Source organism: Triturus cristatus, chromosome 9 (assembly GCF_964204655.1).
Source record: "Triturus cristatus chromosome 9, aTriCri1.1, whole genome shotgun sequence".
NCBI lineage: Eukaryota > Metazoa > Chordata > Amphibia > Caudata > Salamandridae > Triturus > Triturus cristatus.
The window spans coordinates 601,109,731-601,123,757 of NC_140592.1; positions in this window are offsets into that span (position 1 = coordinate 601,109,731).

Below are 14,027 nucleotides of genomic sequence, written 5' to 3' on the forward strand. Positions count from 1 at the left end.
GATATGCAGACAGCCGAAACTTGAATATGGCAATAAAACAATTAGAAGACGGTGGTGATGGATTTGTTGTGATTCGAAGTTTCTAACCAGAAAGACAGACACAGAAATAAAAGAAAATAATGGAGGAAGACAGTAAGAACTGGAAGTGCAAGCCTAATTGTCAGGGAAGTATAGCTCGTCCTCAAACTCTGGGGGTTCAACCAGAAGTAGGTAATCATCATCTAATACACCACTTCCGTCACCTGAGCCGCTGTCCTCATCTTCCTCCCTTGATTCATGTATTGTGTAATTCGTGGTATAAAGTGCTGATTCATTTTGATCATGGTTAACCTCCCCACGTATTAGGGCGAGAAACTGGTCCTTCTCACTGTTACAATGGAACCAGCAGCACTGAAATCACGTTCAGAAGAGACACTTGCGACAGGGCAAGCCAGATAGTTTATCGCCAGCCTGCTGAGCAGTGGCCATTGGCCCCTTTTCCCATACCAATACCGCAATGGGTTTTGATCAATGTACACATCTGTTGGGTCGTCCAGATAGGCCTGGAACATCCGCTCAATGTTCAGGGGTGCTAAACTTTTTTCGGGCTCTTTTCTCGTTGCATCAACACTGGACTTACCAATGCCTTGCTGTAAATACCAATCCTGTAACGATTTTACTGGGCCTAATGATCCAGTTCTTGCTGTTGTCCATAGTGTTGGTGAGTGTTCTGAGCCAAACGCACTGCCCTCAAGCGCCGAAGTTGAACTTGACGCCGGATGCCCTGCTGCAGTACTTGTTGTGGGTTTATCTAGCGGGGTTTTAATTAGCAGCCGTTCATTTTCCAACTTACTCGCTGACTCAGCTATCCAAGTTTTGTACCGGGCAACATCCATTTCTAAAAAAGGAATTAATGTCTTCAGTGCCCATTTTGTTCGTGGATCCAGAATTGTGGCACAAATGTAATGTTTTTGTGACAAAATCTTATTTTGCACCCTTGTATTGTCAGCTAAGCGACGGGCTAAGCTCTCAACCAACTCATATGCTTCTTTTTTTTCCTCTACATCTTTGTATGCTTCAGACACCTCCTTCAGCTGATGCTCTAGCATTTGCAACAATGGGATAGCTTGGCCCATAGTACAGTCCTCCTTGCTGACTTTATGTGTGAAGACCTCGAAAGGAAGAAGCATCTTAGTCAGGCATTTAACTAGGCATCATTGGTCCTTCTGAAGGGTCATGCCTTTCACAGTAGCATCCCCTCTTCGCATGACATATTCATTGATTGGCCTGTACTTCTCAAACAGACGGTCAAGCATGTAATAAGTTGAGTTCCAGCGTGTTGCCACCTCCTGGATGAGTGCTTTGACTGGCATTCTATAGTCACGTTGAATGATCCTCAGCTGCTTCTGAGCTTTAAAAGAATGGCTGAAATGAGTGCATATCCTTCGGCAGGTGGTCAGTAAGTTGCTGACTATGGCTTCTTTTTTCAGAAAGTCTTGAACAATAATGTAATACAGTGACCCAAACATGGAACCCTGAAATAAGAACCAAGCTCCATGGCCTTAAATACATTACTGCCATTATCTGTGGAAACAAAACCAATCTTAAGCCCTCTTGGGTGCAGTCATTCAAAAACCTTCCAATATGTTTACAGCAGTATGAGAGTTCTCCATGGCGAACATGGATACAGTTGCATGTTTCCGAGTAGCTTTAAAAATCTCAGCTGTGTCAACAGCACCTACTTCAGATAGGTTATCTCTAACCCCCACAAATGAGACCCAGTGTGAAGTGATGCACATGTAATCAGTGGCTTGGCAACTGGTCCACATGTCTGTTGTTAGGTGGATATTGTGAACAGCAGTCTGCTGCAAAGCTTCTCCAACCAATTCCAGCACATCATGATGTAGTGCTGGAATAGCAACGCTTGTGAAATAGGACATGCTGGGAACCTTCCATTTAGGGCAGATGGTTGACACAAATTCGAGGAAACCCACCCCTTCCACAAATGAAAAAGGGAGGAGGTCCAGCGCTAACATTTTAGCCAGCTTCGCATTGTACAAATGTGCCGTTGAGTGGTTGCGTTGGTACTGCCCATCCAACCTAAGCATGCTGTCAATGGTAGGCTGGATTATTTTCCTTTGTGGTGCAGTTGTTTTCTTTAACCCAGTTAGGCTCAACTACGCACTTTGTTTCATTGCAGTGCTACTCGGTCGCCTTGGTGTCTCAGCCTGACTCTGACTCTTACTGCGGTGCCACTGAGATGTTGCTGAGGAGGATGTGGGCAGTACTGCTACACTACTGGGGATAGGGCCAGAAATGTCTCCCTCTTGTTTACCTTTCACCGTGATAATATTGTCCCCTGATTCTTCATGCCCAACAACAATGGGTTGAGTTTGTACTTTGTTCTAAGCGAAGTAGGTAAGCCTCCCACACGATAGTGTGGTGTATTTTGAGATGACTTGTTTGGCCTCCGGTACCATAGTTTGTCCCAAGCTTACCCCGCCTAAGAGCATGTCGACAAATCGAGCATATAGCAATGTTCTCCTCCTTACTGCTAACGGAAAAGAAGTCCCAAACTGGGGAGGAGAACTTTCTGATGCTGCTGGATGTGCCCCTTTCAATACCAGATGAACTGGAGGGTGTGCTTGGAATGTGACTCTGTGCAGCTACACGGTGACTTCTACCACAACCTACTGATATGGTGGTTGAGCTGGATGAAGGTCCCTGCCTTTCCTTTGCAAATGAAAATATGGAAGCTAGAGGTCGTGGTGGTGTTACCAGTGTTGGTGGTATCCGTTTTACATACCTTGCAGCCATTTTGGATAGGGTAACAATGTTGGTCTCCATATCCTTTGGGCCGGGAGTGATGTCTGTGATGACTGGCTCGTCATCATCATCATCTCCCTCTTGTACATCTACCTCCATAACTCTAAGGCTTTCTGGAACCTTCCTTTTCACTAGCCTTATCTTGTGGCGTGCATCACTCTCAGACTGAGCTGGCGGCTTCCAAGTGGCATCAAGATCATCAGAAGCGGGGCTTGAAGAAGAATAAGATGATGGACTAACCCTCCATTTCCTTGCTGGGGGTCTTGAAGATAATGGATCTTCTGAAACAGTAGCTTGCCCCTCCTTGTCTGCAGGAAGCTCGATTTCCTGAAACGCCCCTACTTCAGGAGGAAAAACTACTATTGTGGGCTGTTGTTGTGGCTGTTGTTGTGGCTGCTGCTGTTGTTGTGGTGGCTGCTGTTCTTGCGGCCGCTGCTGTTCTTGCGGCTGCGGCTGTTCTTGCGGCTGCGGCTGTTCTTGCGGCTGCGGCTGTACTTGAGGCTGCTGCTGTTCTTGTGGCTGCGGCTGTTATTGCGGCTGCTGCTGTTCTTGGGGCTGCTGCTGTTCTTGCGGCTTGTTCTTGTGGCTGCGCCTGCTGCTGCAGACTTATCTGCTGAGTTTCGTCATGCGTTGATTGTGTACTACTTTGCGATAATGACATTTCAACATTGCTGCTCGTTCGTAGACTGGCTACCTCTGCGACACTCATGGGGTTGGGCCTAGGTTTTTGGGGTTGGCCCGCTGGTGCGGAGGTGCTGCTCCCAGCTTGGTTCCCGCCGGACAATGCTGCTGCAGGCGTGTGTTTTTTGGTCCCAAAAACCACATTTGCCGGCACACCAGTCGTGGTTAGTGCCTCTTGCTTTTTCTGTTCCTCCTTCTTCTCACCGGCAACTTTCTTGGTACTGGAGGACCTGGTACCTTTCTTTGGGGCTATATTCTTCAGAGATCAGACAGGACGCAGGTGCACAAGTTGCAGAGATGTCTGTGGTCACACGTGGACGTGATGGGGTGCGCAGCAGGACTTCTGTCTGGCAGTACAATGGATGATGTTGATAGTTACCTCCTCCCCTGTCTTTTTGTGCACCTAAAAGCAAATAAGCCAGGAGAAGAACATCAGTGAAATGTTGCATTTGTTGTTGTGGTTCAATTACTACTAGTACAAACAAACAAATAAAAGATATAGTGTAGCCATTTGTGAGACTTTGGCAACAAGGGCTATGGTATACTACTTACTGTGTACAGTGTACACACTACACTCTCAGGAAGGATGGGAAAGAATAAGAACAACAATCAAAATACACATGTAATGGAAGTGAGCTGCTGCTGGCAAAGGGGATGGATGGAAGCAGTAAGCCAATAGGAAAACCATGCAGGCCCATATGGCAAAAGCAGCACACTAATAATAACTTCCACCAGAAAAGGCCACCAGCCACATGGACACTTACAAGCAACAAGCAGGAGGCCTGGGAAACAATGAACTAACAAAAGGCCTATAAAAGAAGCCAGGCAAAAGATGCGTGCTAAACCACAATGCTGTGCCTTTTTAATGCAATAAAATGCAAAAACGAAAATCCATAGGGCAAAACAATGTCTGCAGGGTGCACACCAACACACCAGGCACACACAACAAAGGCATTTCTTTAACACACACCCAAACACAGAAATACCCCCCAAAACACATTTTCCAACTCAATCCAAAGCCATCCATGCCCTAAATGATGTTTAAATTCAACAGAACACACAGATAAACACTTGTGTAATGCACCTGTGGCTACCTGCTCTGAGCCTACTGGATGAAAGCAGGCCCATGGGCAGACAAGGCCACACAAGCTTGCAGACCTAGGCTTCAAAATGGCCACTAGCCACATGGCCAGGCCCACCCAACTACAAGAAACAAGACAGACAATGCAGGCCAATGCCATCCATGCCCTAAATGATGTTTGAAAAACATTCAACACACACCAAAGGAACAGTTGCTTCATCATGCACCCACCCATGACTAGCTTTGGGCCTACTGGCTACCCCCAATGATTAAAAAAAAGAATGATAAGTACCAACATTGTGGTTGCAGCAACTGCAATACCCCCAATCAAACAGACACAACACCAACTTACTTGTAAAATATCAAATTCAAAAGTCCTCAAATCCAATGATAATGATGCAGCAGACACAAAGAGTGATCCTTCCAGCTCAAATCCAAATCCAAAGGCAGAATGAACAGGAGATGGACAAAGCACTGGGAGGAGCCTGCTGGACAGGAACAGGAAGTTGGAGACTCTGTAGCAATTCCTCCCTCTCCCCCCAAAAAGGTTTTTTTTTTTAAAAGGACTCCTTGAGCAAAAAAGGACAGCCAAATGTCAATCTGAGGTGTTTTTTCCATCCAAATCATCATTTACATACGGTTTCATGCAGCAAGAGATAATATTCTTTTCCGGATTGAAAATTTGGTGTGTTCGCGATCGCGACCTTCACCACACTTCCGCCGGATGTCGATGGCGCGTCCAAAATGACGTGTTTGCGATCTCATGCTCTCTGTCGCAGTGGAGATGAACGTGTATGCGACCTCACTCTCTCGCGGTGGAAAATGACGTGTTCGCGATCTCAGACTTTCACGGTGTCTGATGGCGAGGAGAATGACGTGATCGCGATCTTGAACTCTCATGGGATAGCGCGACCGGCTATCAACATCTCGTGGAGCATGTGAATGGATTGGAAAACTCGTCGGCGAATGCAGGGATCCCGGTAAGGCGATCGCACGCAGGAGAACGCATTTTCAAAGCGAGAACATGAAACAAATCTTCGCAACGCGACAAATAGAGGAAATTTTGACATTTTCACGCTCTCCGCGGAATGCGAAAATGTCAAAATATCGCAAATTCCACGAGCGGAACAGAATTTGACGCCCACCCTTAATTAGGGTAACACCACAAATGACAGCTCACACCATAGCACTGAGGTGTTACACGGAGATGCACATAATACAAGCAAACTCAGCAGCACCAGCCACAACTCCTTGTCCCTTTGCGATCCCCCCTGATGTCAACTGCTTGATCTTGTTGACATAGCTGTCCCCGATCCAGCGGCTGTAGAGGGAAGTGACAACATTCTCAATGATCTGCATTACTAATTGACAAACAGGCACATGTGACACTCATAATATGTATATCACTTTGTAAACAACAACTGCTGATTCCATACAGAATGGGATCTTAATCTCTGTCATGGCTTAGTAATCTAAGCTAGTATCACACTTTATGCTAGAATTAACTGATGGACAGGTGCGAGAGGGTTTCACTGCTGCTGCCAGGATGTCATGCATTCCCCGGGATGGTGTATGCTGCACTGGTGTCATCCCGTCAGCAGCTGTGATGAGACATACATGTCCATATTTCAGTACAACAGATGGTAGCTATGAGCTAACATGTCATTCTCAATAACCATTGACCGGATAATCCAGGACAATGTGCAGCATGTTTCCCTCGTGAACTTTATATGTGGGCCTCTGCTCACATGCAGCAGTTGCCAGCTGTCATCTCTATGCAGCACTGACATCAATAAGATGACACATCAACAGACAAACTTGTATGAGAAGGTTACTGATATTTCAAGGAAGGGGATAAAAGACCCAGACTCCTCCGCATTACACTGATTTCACCTTCACCATTAAGACCAACCGGTTTCATGAGTGTAATGTTGTCTGTTGACAAGTCAAAAGGTGTTTATATGTGAGATGTGCAATAGTCAGGTACATAATGTTGGTCATTTGTGCTTCCCAACCCAAGAAGTCACAAAGCTCATTTCTGACTGAGAGAACACATATTTCTTATGTCCATCCTTTGAGTGTCCTCTGTTTGCATACCCTATTTCCAACGTCATGGTAGTATTTAGCTGACAATGGATGGTGTCTTGTACAGCAGATATCCTAACCTCATATGTCAACCACTCACCTATATATGTGAAAACGGTAGCAGAGGAGGCAAGCAGAATGCAACATTTGGTAATGATCCCACATTGCGGCTAAGTTGAGAAGCTCTGATGCTTTCCGCCAGCACTGGATTAGCATGTTGCTTTTCAGCCAAGTGATTTGAAAATGTAACTGCATGGAGATTCAGCTTAGCAGCCCATACACCCATATCAAAGGTACACAACTGGCATCAGTGTGAGCCTCATCCATACCAATTTCAATATAATTGTACCATAGATATTTTGCTAGGGAGTTTAAATATCATTGAATTTGCAAGCCAGCTGTGTTTTGGAAACTTCATATGACACATTGTACTATTTTATGTCCATTCTGCACTTACTTGGCATACATTTTGTGTCATTCTTTCATTAGCCACCAAAGTCTGATCTGGTATGTGATTAAATGCCATATGTGAGCATATTGTGATGCAGGACAACAGTGTTGTACAACACATACAACATACGGTGGAGATCAAAGGCACATTTAATGAGCATTCAGGTTCATTATTATTGGGTTTACTCACCATGGCCCAGCACCGGCGAAGTGTGTGGTCCCGGACCAGATGTCACAGCCAACCTTGTAGAAGAAGTCAGTGTGTGTCTTTGATTCTGGGAGGACCTCATTGTACCTACAATCATAAGTGTGTTTGCAACTTTACATTTCTGCTGCTACATGTGATGCACTCAATTTCAGGCCCAAAGGATAAGCACAAGCAGTTGTGGGCACCACCGTTGCAGAAGCGTGTGTCACTTAATATCATGAGTGATCCCACATATAACGTATAATGGGCCCACTACCTAGAAGCGACGTATATCGAAAAGACATGACTCCGAATCCTGAAGTAAGGTCCACTATCGTGTTTTGTTGATGGCCAACAAACAAGCCATCCAATGTAAGAAGTGCATGACCAGCTGGGTGGACTGCGCGATTTCATGTATAGTGAAAACATTATAAGTTGGACAGTGGATGCATTGTCAGTACTACTGACAATGGTAGCTCACTTCTTGCTCATCATTGTCATATTTGTTAACACTGGAATTCTTGATTATGTCTACAGACACTATTACAATATAGTGGGGACACCCTTTTGACTTGTTGTGGCACTCGATTGCAGGATTGAATACCCAGGTCTGGGATTGTTGGTGGAATGCATGTTATGTTCACCAATTACAAAGGTATGATGAGCCAAGACATATTATATTTTATCTTTCGCTATTCACATATGTCATTTGCTAAAGGTGAATGTCCATTGACAAATCCAATAGTTATTAAGCTAGTTTTTCATCTCTGGTTACCTTTCATATATGGGCACTATATGTCTCTCCGTTGTCTCCTGACAATGAATGCCTTTTGACCATCTCCTGACCAGTTTGACTTACCAGTTTGTGAGGGTGGTATGCCTTGCTCTGGACGATGTTATTTCCTCCCACAATTTGCAGGGACCTCTGCTACTGCAGTTGTCTGTGCTCTGGCTGAATATGTCAATAGGTGAGAAGAGACAAAAGTAACCAATTGGGAAATGTACATGTTGAACTTTTCAGGCATTTCCCCATATCTTCTGCATGCTAACAGTGTTGTGAAGTACTGCTGCAGACAGGGCAGGTAGGTGCAGTGGGCGTTGGGAGTGTAATGGTGTGGCAGGGTGGGAAATGAACAACATATTATGTGAATGACATACTTTGATCTGAGGATTCTCTCACCTCCTGCTTTGTGATTTTTGCTGGCACAAGGTGAGTTACTTCTTGGATAATTTGTGGGAGATTTACAGGCCCCTTGCAAGACATTTAAGCTGCTGTTGCATCACTTCTGTGACACAGAGGCGGCAGAAACCATGTGCCACGTTGGAACTTAGTTACAACGTGGCGCATCTCGGTATATGCATCACGTTGTAGAGCCCTGCGCAACATTAAACTTGCATCAGGTTTAATGTAAGCAGAGTGGGCATTCCTCTGTGAAATGCCTTGTAAAAGTGATGCAGTGAAATCTACAAGGTTTCACGGAGTCACTTTTAAGAGGCCGCTGCGACTAAACCTTACGCCTGCTTGAAGCAGACTTAAGGAGTGGCGCGGCACGTTAGGTATGGGTGGTCCATGAACATTGTTGTAGTTGCGTTGCACTTGCGAAACAACTCCAGCAAAGTGCCACCCTTACGCCATCAGAAGCGACACACATCTGTCTATCCCTGAGCCACGGTGCGCAGCATTGTAAATGCGACGCATCCGTGGTGGCGCTAGGGTAGAATTGTGTGTCACATCGGTGCTGACGCATTCCCTGCTAATTTGAAGGGATGCGCCAGTCCTTATAAATCTGCCCCCTTGTAATGTGCCAATTAATTTGTCAGTTGATTTTCATATGCTCTACAACCCCTTACATTTTTGACTGACTCAGACACATCTGGATGAGTGGAAAGGGCACTTTCTCAATTGCTACTTAGCAGGGTTAGGAATATACGGCAGCAGTACTGTGCCCATGTTTTCTATAGTGGGAGAGGGATTTGCCATTTCTATTACAAAGGATTCTGGGACTTGTGGTGCATGTTCCTTGTTAATATGCCCCTCAATTGTGACTGTGTGAGGGGATCACAGTTGAACCACACCCCTCACATGCAGATAAGAGCGGTGGGGTCGGGTGGGGAGGGGATTTTAGCAGACGACGACAAAGGAAAATTAATTATTTATTTAATTATCCCTCGTGTTCGTCTGTCGAATCCCCCCCAAAACCCGGCCCCACCGCTCTTCCCTGCACGGGCCATGGCCGCTCACATGCTCAATCCAGATATTCTTAATCTACAGAGTTCGGTGTTTTTAAACAGCACTCTGCAGATGGACCACTGCTCGGCCTCCTCAGCCCAATCCTCCGGTCATCAGAACCCTCAAGATGAGGCTGAGAGGACTGACCCTCGCACTGACAAGGTTCATGAACACAGGAAAGTTGTGTTTTTATAAACAGTGGGCGGTTACATAATTAGCATTGCGTGCAGAGGTTCACAGCATTATGTGGCAGTAGCGGTCTGTGGAGGGAGTTCTGTGGGGCGGTGAGGCGGGGCAGGGGAGGGGCAGGGTGGGGGAATGTAAACACCGGAATATGGATGAACGGAGGTAAGTACACATTTAAATAAATAAAACAAATTCCTTTGCGCGCGCTGCATCACAAAATGCGATGCAGCGCGCGCAACAAAATTTGTTTTATTTATTTAAATGTGTACTTACCTCCGTTCATCCATATTCTGGTGTTTACATTTCCCCACCCTGCCCCTCTCCCGCCCTGCCTCACCGCCCCACGGAAATCCCTCCATGGACCGCTACTGTTATGTGGCACCTCACAGGTGGCAGGGCTGTGCCCTGGAGATCCTGAAGAGGAATCGCCATTGACTTTTTTCCATATTTAAGTCACAAGTGCACAGAAAAGAATTTTTGAATTGGGCACTCGGTATTAGGAACAAAATGAGACTTTTAGAGCACAGGTAAAATTAAATGTTGCCATTTTTGTACCCTGCCTTAAAAGGGGGTGTATTTGCAGCTCCTTTTTGCAGTGTAAAGCCCTTTGCTGACCATTGCTGATGGTACCATAAGGCAGTTGACTTACCTCCCCTCTTGGCCCTGGTAAACCTTTTCTATAAATGAATGAAACATCAAGCTCTCTCTTCATTACATTAAAATAATAACACACGCATGGACTGTATCGCTGTATGCAGCCATAGCACATCAAGCATAATGGCTCAATTAATGGGTTTCCTGCAGCTAAATGCTTGAACAGTTGGAGATGTGATCTAATGTGCTGAGCAGGGGCATCTGTTTGCAGTTAAATCATTAATTCGGTTTGGGTCCGCTCAAGATACCTCGTCATTCAGCACCTAAACAGAACAGTTGGATAATGGAGGAAATATGCTCCGAATCCTTAATTAAGAGATAAAAAGGGCACCAATTGGCTTCATTTTCTTCAGGACTACGAGGGCGCTTGTTATCTATTGTCTGAAGAGATGTTACACGGGATCAGCTGGAAAAGCCATTACGCCATTCTGAAATGGGTTTTGGAGACAGTTCAGACAGTGGCAGCTGCTGTAACTGGCATCAGCTCCGCACCCGGTACCAGTTGGTTACTGTGCCCTGTCACTCAATTTCACAATTATTTTGTTTCTGGCGAGCGCGCTGCGAGAGCCGCCAAGGAAGATGCCAGTATCTCTGTCAGATAAACTGTCTTGATATGTTAAGGGGAGCCCATTTAAATGCTACCCATTGGGCTTCCGTAGCTTCTGTCTGTGCCGCAACTAATAAGAAAGTGAAGATCTGCACATTAGTGATATGTGAAGTCCCAAACGCAAATGTATTTTGCATTTGAGATCTCTCCCCAAATAAAATGTAGGGGAACAATCAGGGCCGGACTGGGAACCAAAACCGGCCCTGGCAAAGTGCTCGGCCGCGCCCCCCCTCCCCCCCACGGGGGGTTGGGGGTGCCGCCGAGCTCTTTGCCATGGCCGGTTTTCGGCCGATTTTGTTACAGGGCGATTTTGCAGCTAAGCTGCAAAAACGGCCCTGTAACAAAAACGGCACCCAGGGGCCCAAAACCGGCCCCCACCCATGCGGCCACCGGGGGTTTGCCCGGTGCCCGCTACGGCCAGTCCGACCCTGGGAACAATGTTTTGGCGATTTCTTCTCTAGTTAATCCAAAAGCGAAGGTTCGCAACTGAGGGGCAGATTTACAAGCCCCTTGCACTGTTGGTGTGTCATGTTGCGTGACGCACCGGCGGCGTAACCTGTTGCGTGATATTTACATGCACACGTAAATCCACCCTGGGTGACTTTACCTGTGCTTGTAAATATTGCCCCTTTTCATGCAAAAATTTGCGTGTTAGGGCCGTGATATGGGTGTTGCTGTGGGTGATCCCACACTACACCCATGTACACTGATACATTTCCAGATTTACGAGCAATCGTTAATCTGGAAATGCGTCAGAATGCTACACCACTCCAGCGGTGGCGTAGGGAGGTGCAATGAGGAGAAATGTTTTCATTTCTACTTGGTTTTTAGGTCTCGCCTGACCCAGCGCATGCGCTGGTCTGGCGAGACTTATTGAGAGGGCTCCAAAAAGTGCTACCAGGCCAGCCTAGAGCTACAGTGCATGTGCGCGGAAGCGCGTGTCGCGCTTTGCCGCGATTACTTTCACTTTCGCGGACGAAGGGCCGCTTTGATGTTTGATCGCGATCACTTTCACTTTTGCGGCCCCACGGCTGCTTTGCATAGCCAATAGGTCTCGCTTTTGGGACCTTATAAGTGTTTAGTTATGCAACTATTGCATGGCTAAACACTTATAAGGTCCCAAAGGCGAGACCTATTGGCTATGCCAATGCTTGTTTCCTCTTTCAATGCGTGCTGCATTGTACAGCACACATTGGAAGAGGAAATCAACTCAATTGATTGCTTTTGTGCAGAAAGGTGCCCCTTTTATGTTGTAAATATATTTCATCCCTGTGCTTCGAAACTAACGCAGCACGGCGCAGCAAAATTACTTGCGCACCGCACTACGTTAGTTTCTTGTAAATCTTCCCCTCAGTGTAGCAGCTTGGTGAGAGAGAGGAATGTATTTTTGATAATTGTTGTTGGTTATTCTGCGAACAGTTGAAAAATCTTTTATTTTGATAAAAACTTTGTCCTATCAGATATGCTGTGAAAACTGGCATTTTCTTTTTGGTTTCATGTTTCTGTTGTGTTGCCTGTTAAGAACACGGACCTTGATACACCAAAATGACAAAGGTAGTAGAAGTGACATCACATGCTCTTTGACGTCATGATGGCACAGCAGAAAGTGACATTACACGCCGTACTTCCTTGTCATGAAAAGAAGTGATGTCACTTAGACTTCCTAATTTCTCACTTGATAGAAAGTGACATCTCTCAAGTATAAAAAAATGACAAACGAAGATTAATAGAAAGACAAAAATGCTTAGTTAATACTCACGCATTATTTAGTCAGCTTCCATGGTATTATCTATAGCTAGTGTAATGGGAGCCTCCAAATGTTCGCAACCCTCACGGCTAAGATTCTTTATACACAAATCCTGTATCAGTGCATCGTACCCAGAGCTCCCGTTTTTTATGCGCTCTGTGTATAAATCTTAATAAAAGGTTCTAAACACTGCGAGAATCTTGGAAGGTGCATCGACTAACCTACCTGCAGAATCTTCAATGGAGGCTATCACACGCTCAACCTCCTTACAACTAATCTGTTTCACCCAAAATGTGCCTGTGGCCTCGCAATATTCATAACATTCCGTTCTATCTAAGTGATATTGATGGGCATTCTCCTTAGACCAGTGTAGATTAATCCTAGCCCTACAGCAGGCAGCCTCAGTTTGTATCGAAGCGATCGTCAAATTACCCTGCAAACCTTGTACAAGATCTTGCTCAGCCTTTCTAAGATCATCGTAGAAGCCCTGAATCAAGAGCTTATACTCTCTCTGTATATGTAGACCGAAACTAAGGGCATGCCCCCCAGAGACCTGCTTTTAAGGCATTGCATACCACTGCACGGGCAGCACTTACGATTGATTTGCAGGAATTGTACTATCCACTGCCTGATATGACTGACAAAAGAAGCATCTAACAAAAGTTTCCTGTCAAAAGAAAAAGACCTTCAGGGCCGGGAAAAACCTTGAACCGGAATATCGAGCAACAAGGGACTATGGTCAGATGAGCCTCTAGGATAGATTTGTATTTCAACCTTTGCTGCATGTGTAATAGATATAAAAAAATAATCTAATTCTAACAAGTTTATTATGTGGGCAGAAATCGTGTGTAAAACCAGGGTCAGGATACCTAGTTGTAGACCAAACATCTATTAAACCATGATCAGATAAAAGCTGCTGTAACATCATAAATACCTTAAGTTTCCTCCCCATGTACCTGCTACTGCCTATTCGTGCAACAGAACCATCTGAATGAATATTAAAATCTGCACATAAAACCAGTGGTGTAGGCCAAGATGCAAGTTTTGTGTTGAGGAAATCCAAGATATGTGCTTCATCAGTATTAGATCAACAAACTGAGCATATATATATATTTTTTTGCATATTTATATAGCGCGAACGCGACCCGAAGGTATTGGAGCGCTTTACATAGCACCGTATTTTACATTACACATTCAGGCACGGGGAGATTAAGTGATTTGCCCAGAATCACAGGATGTGGATGCGACCTCGAGGCTCGAACCCTGGTTTCCTGCACGAGAGGCGCCAGCGCAGCCGACGGACCACATTCATAT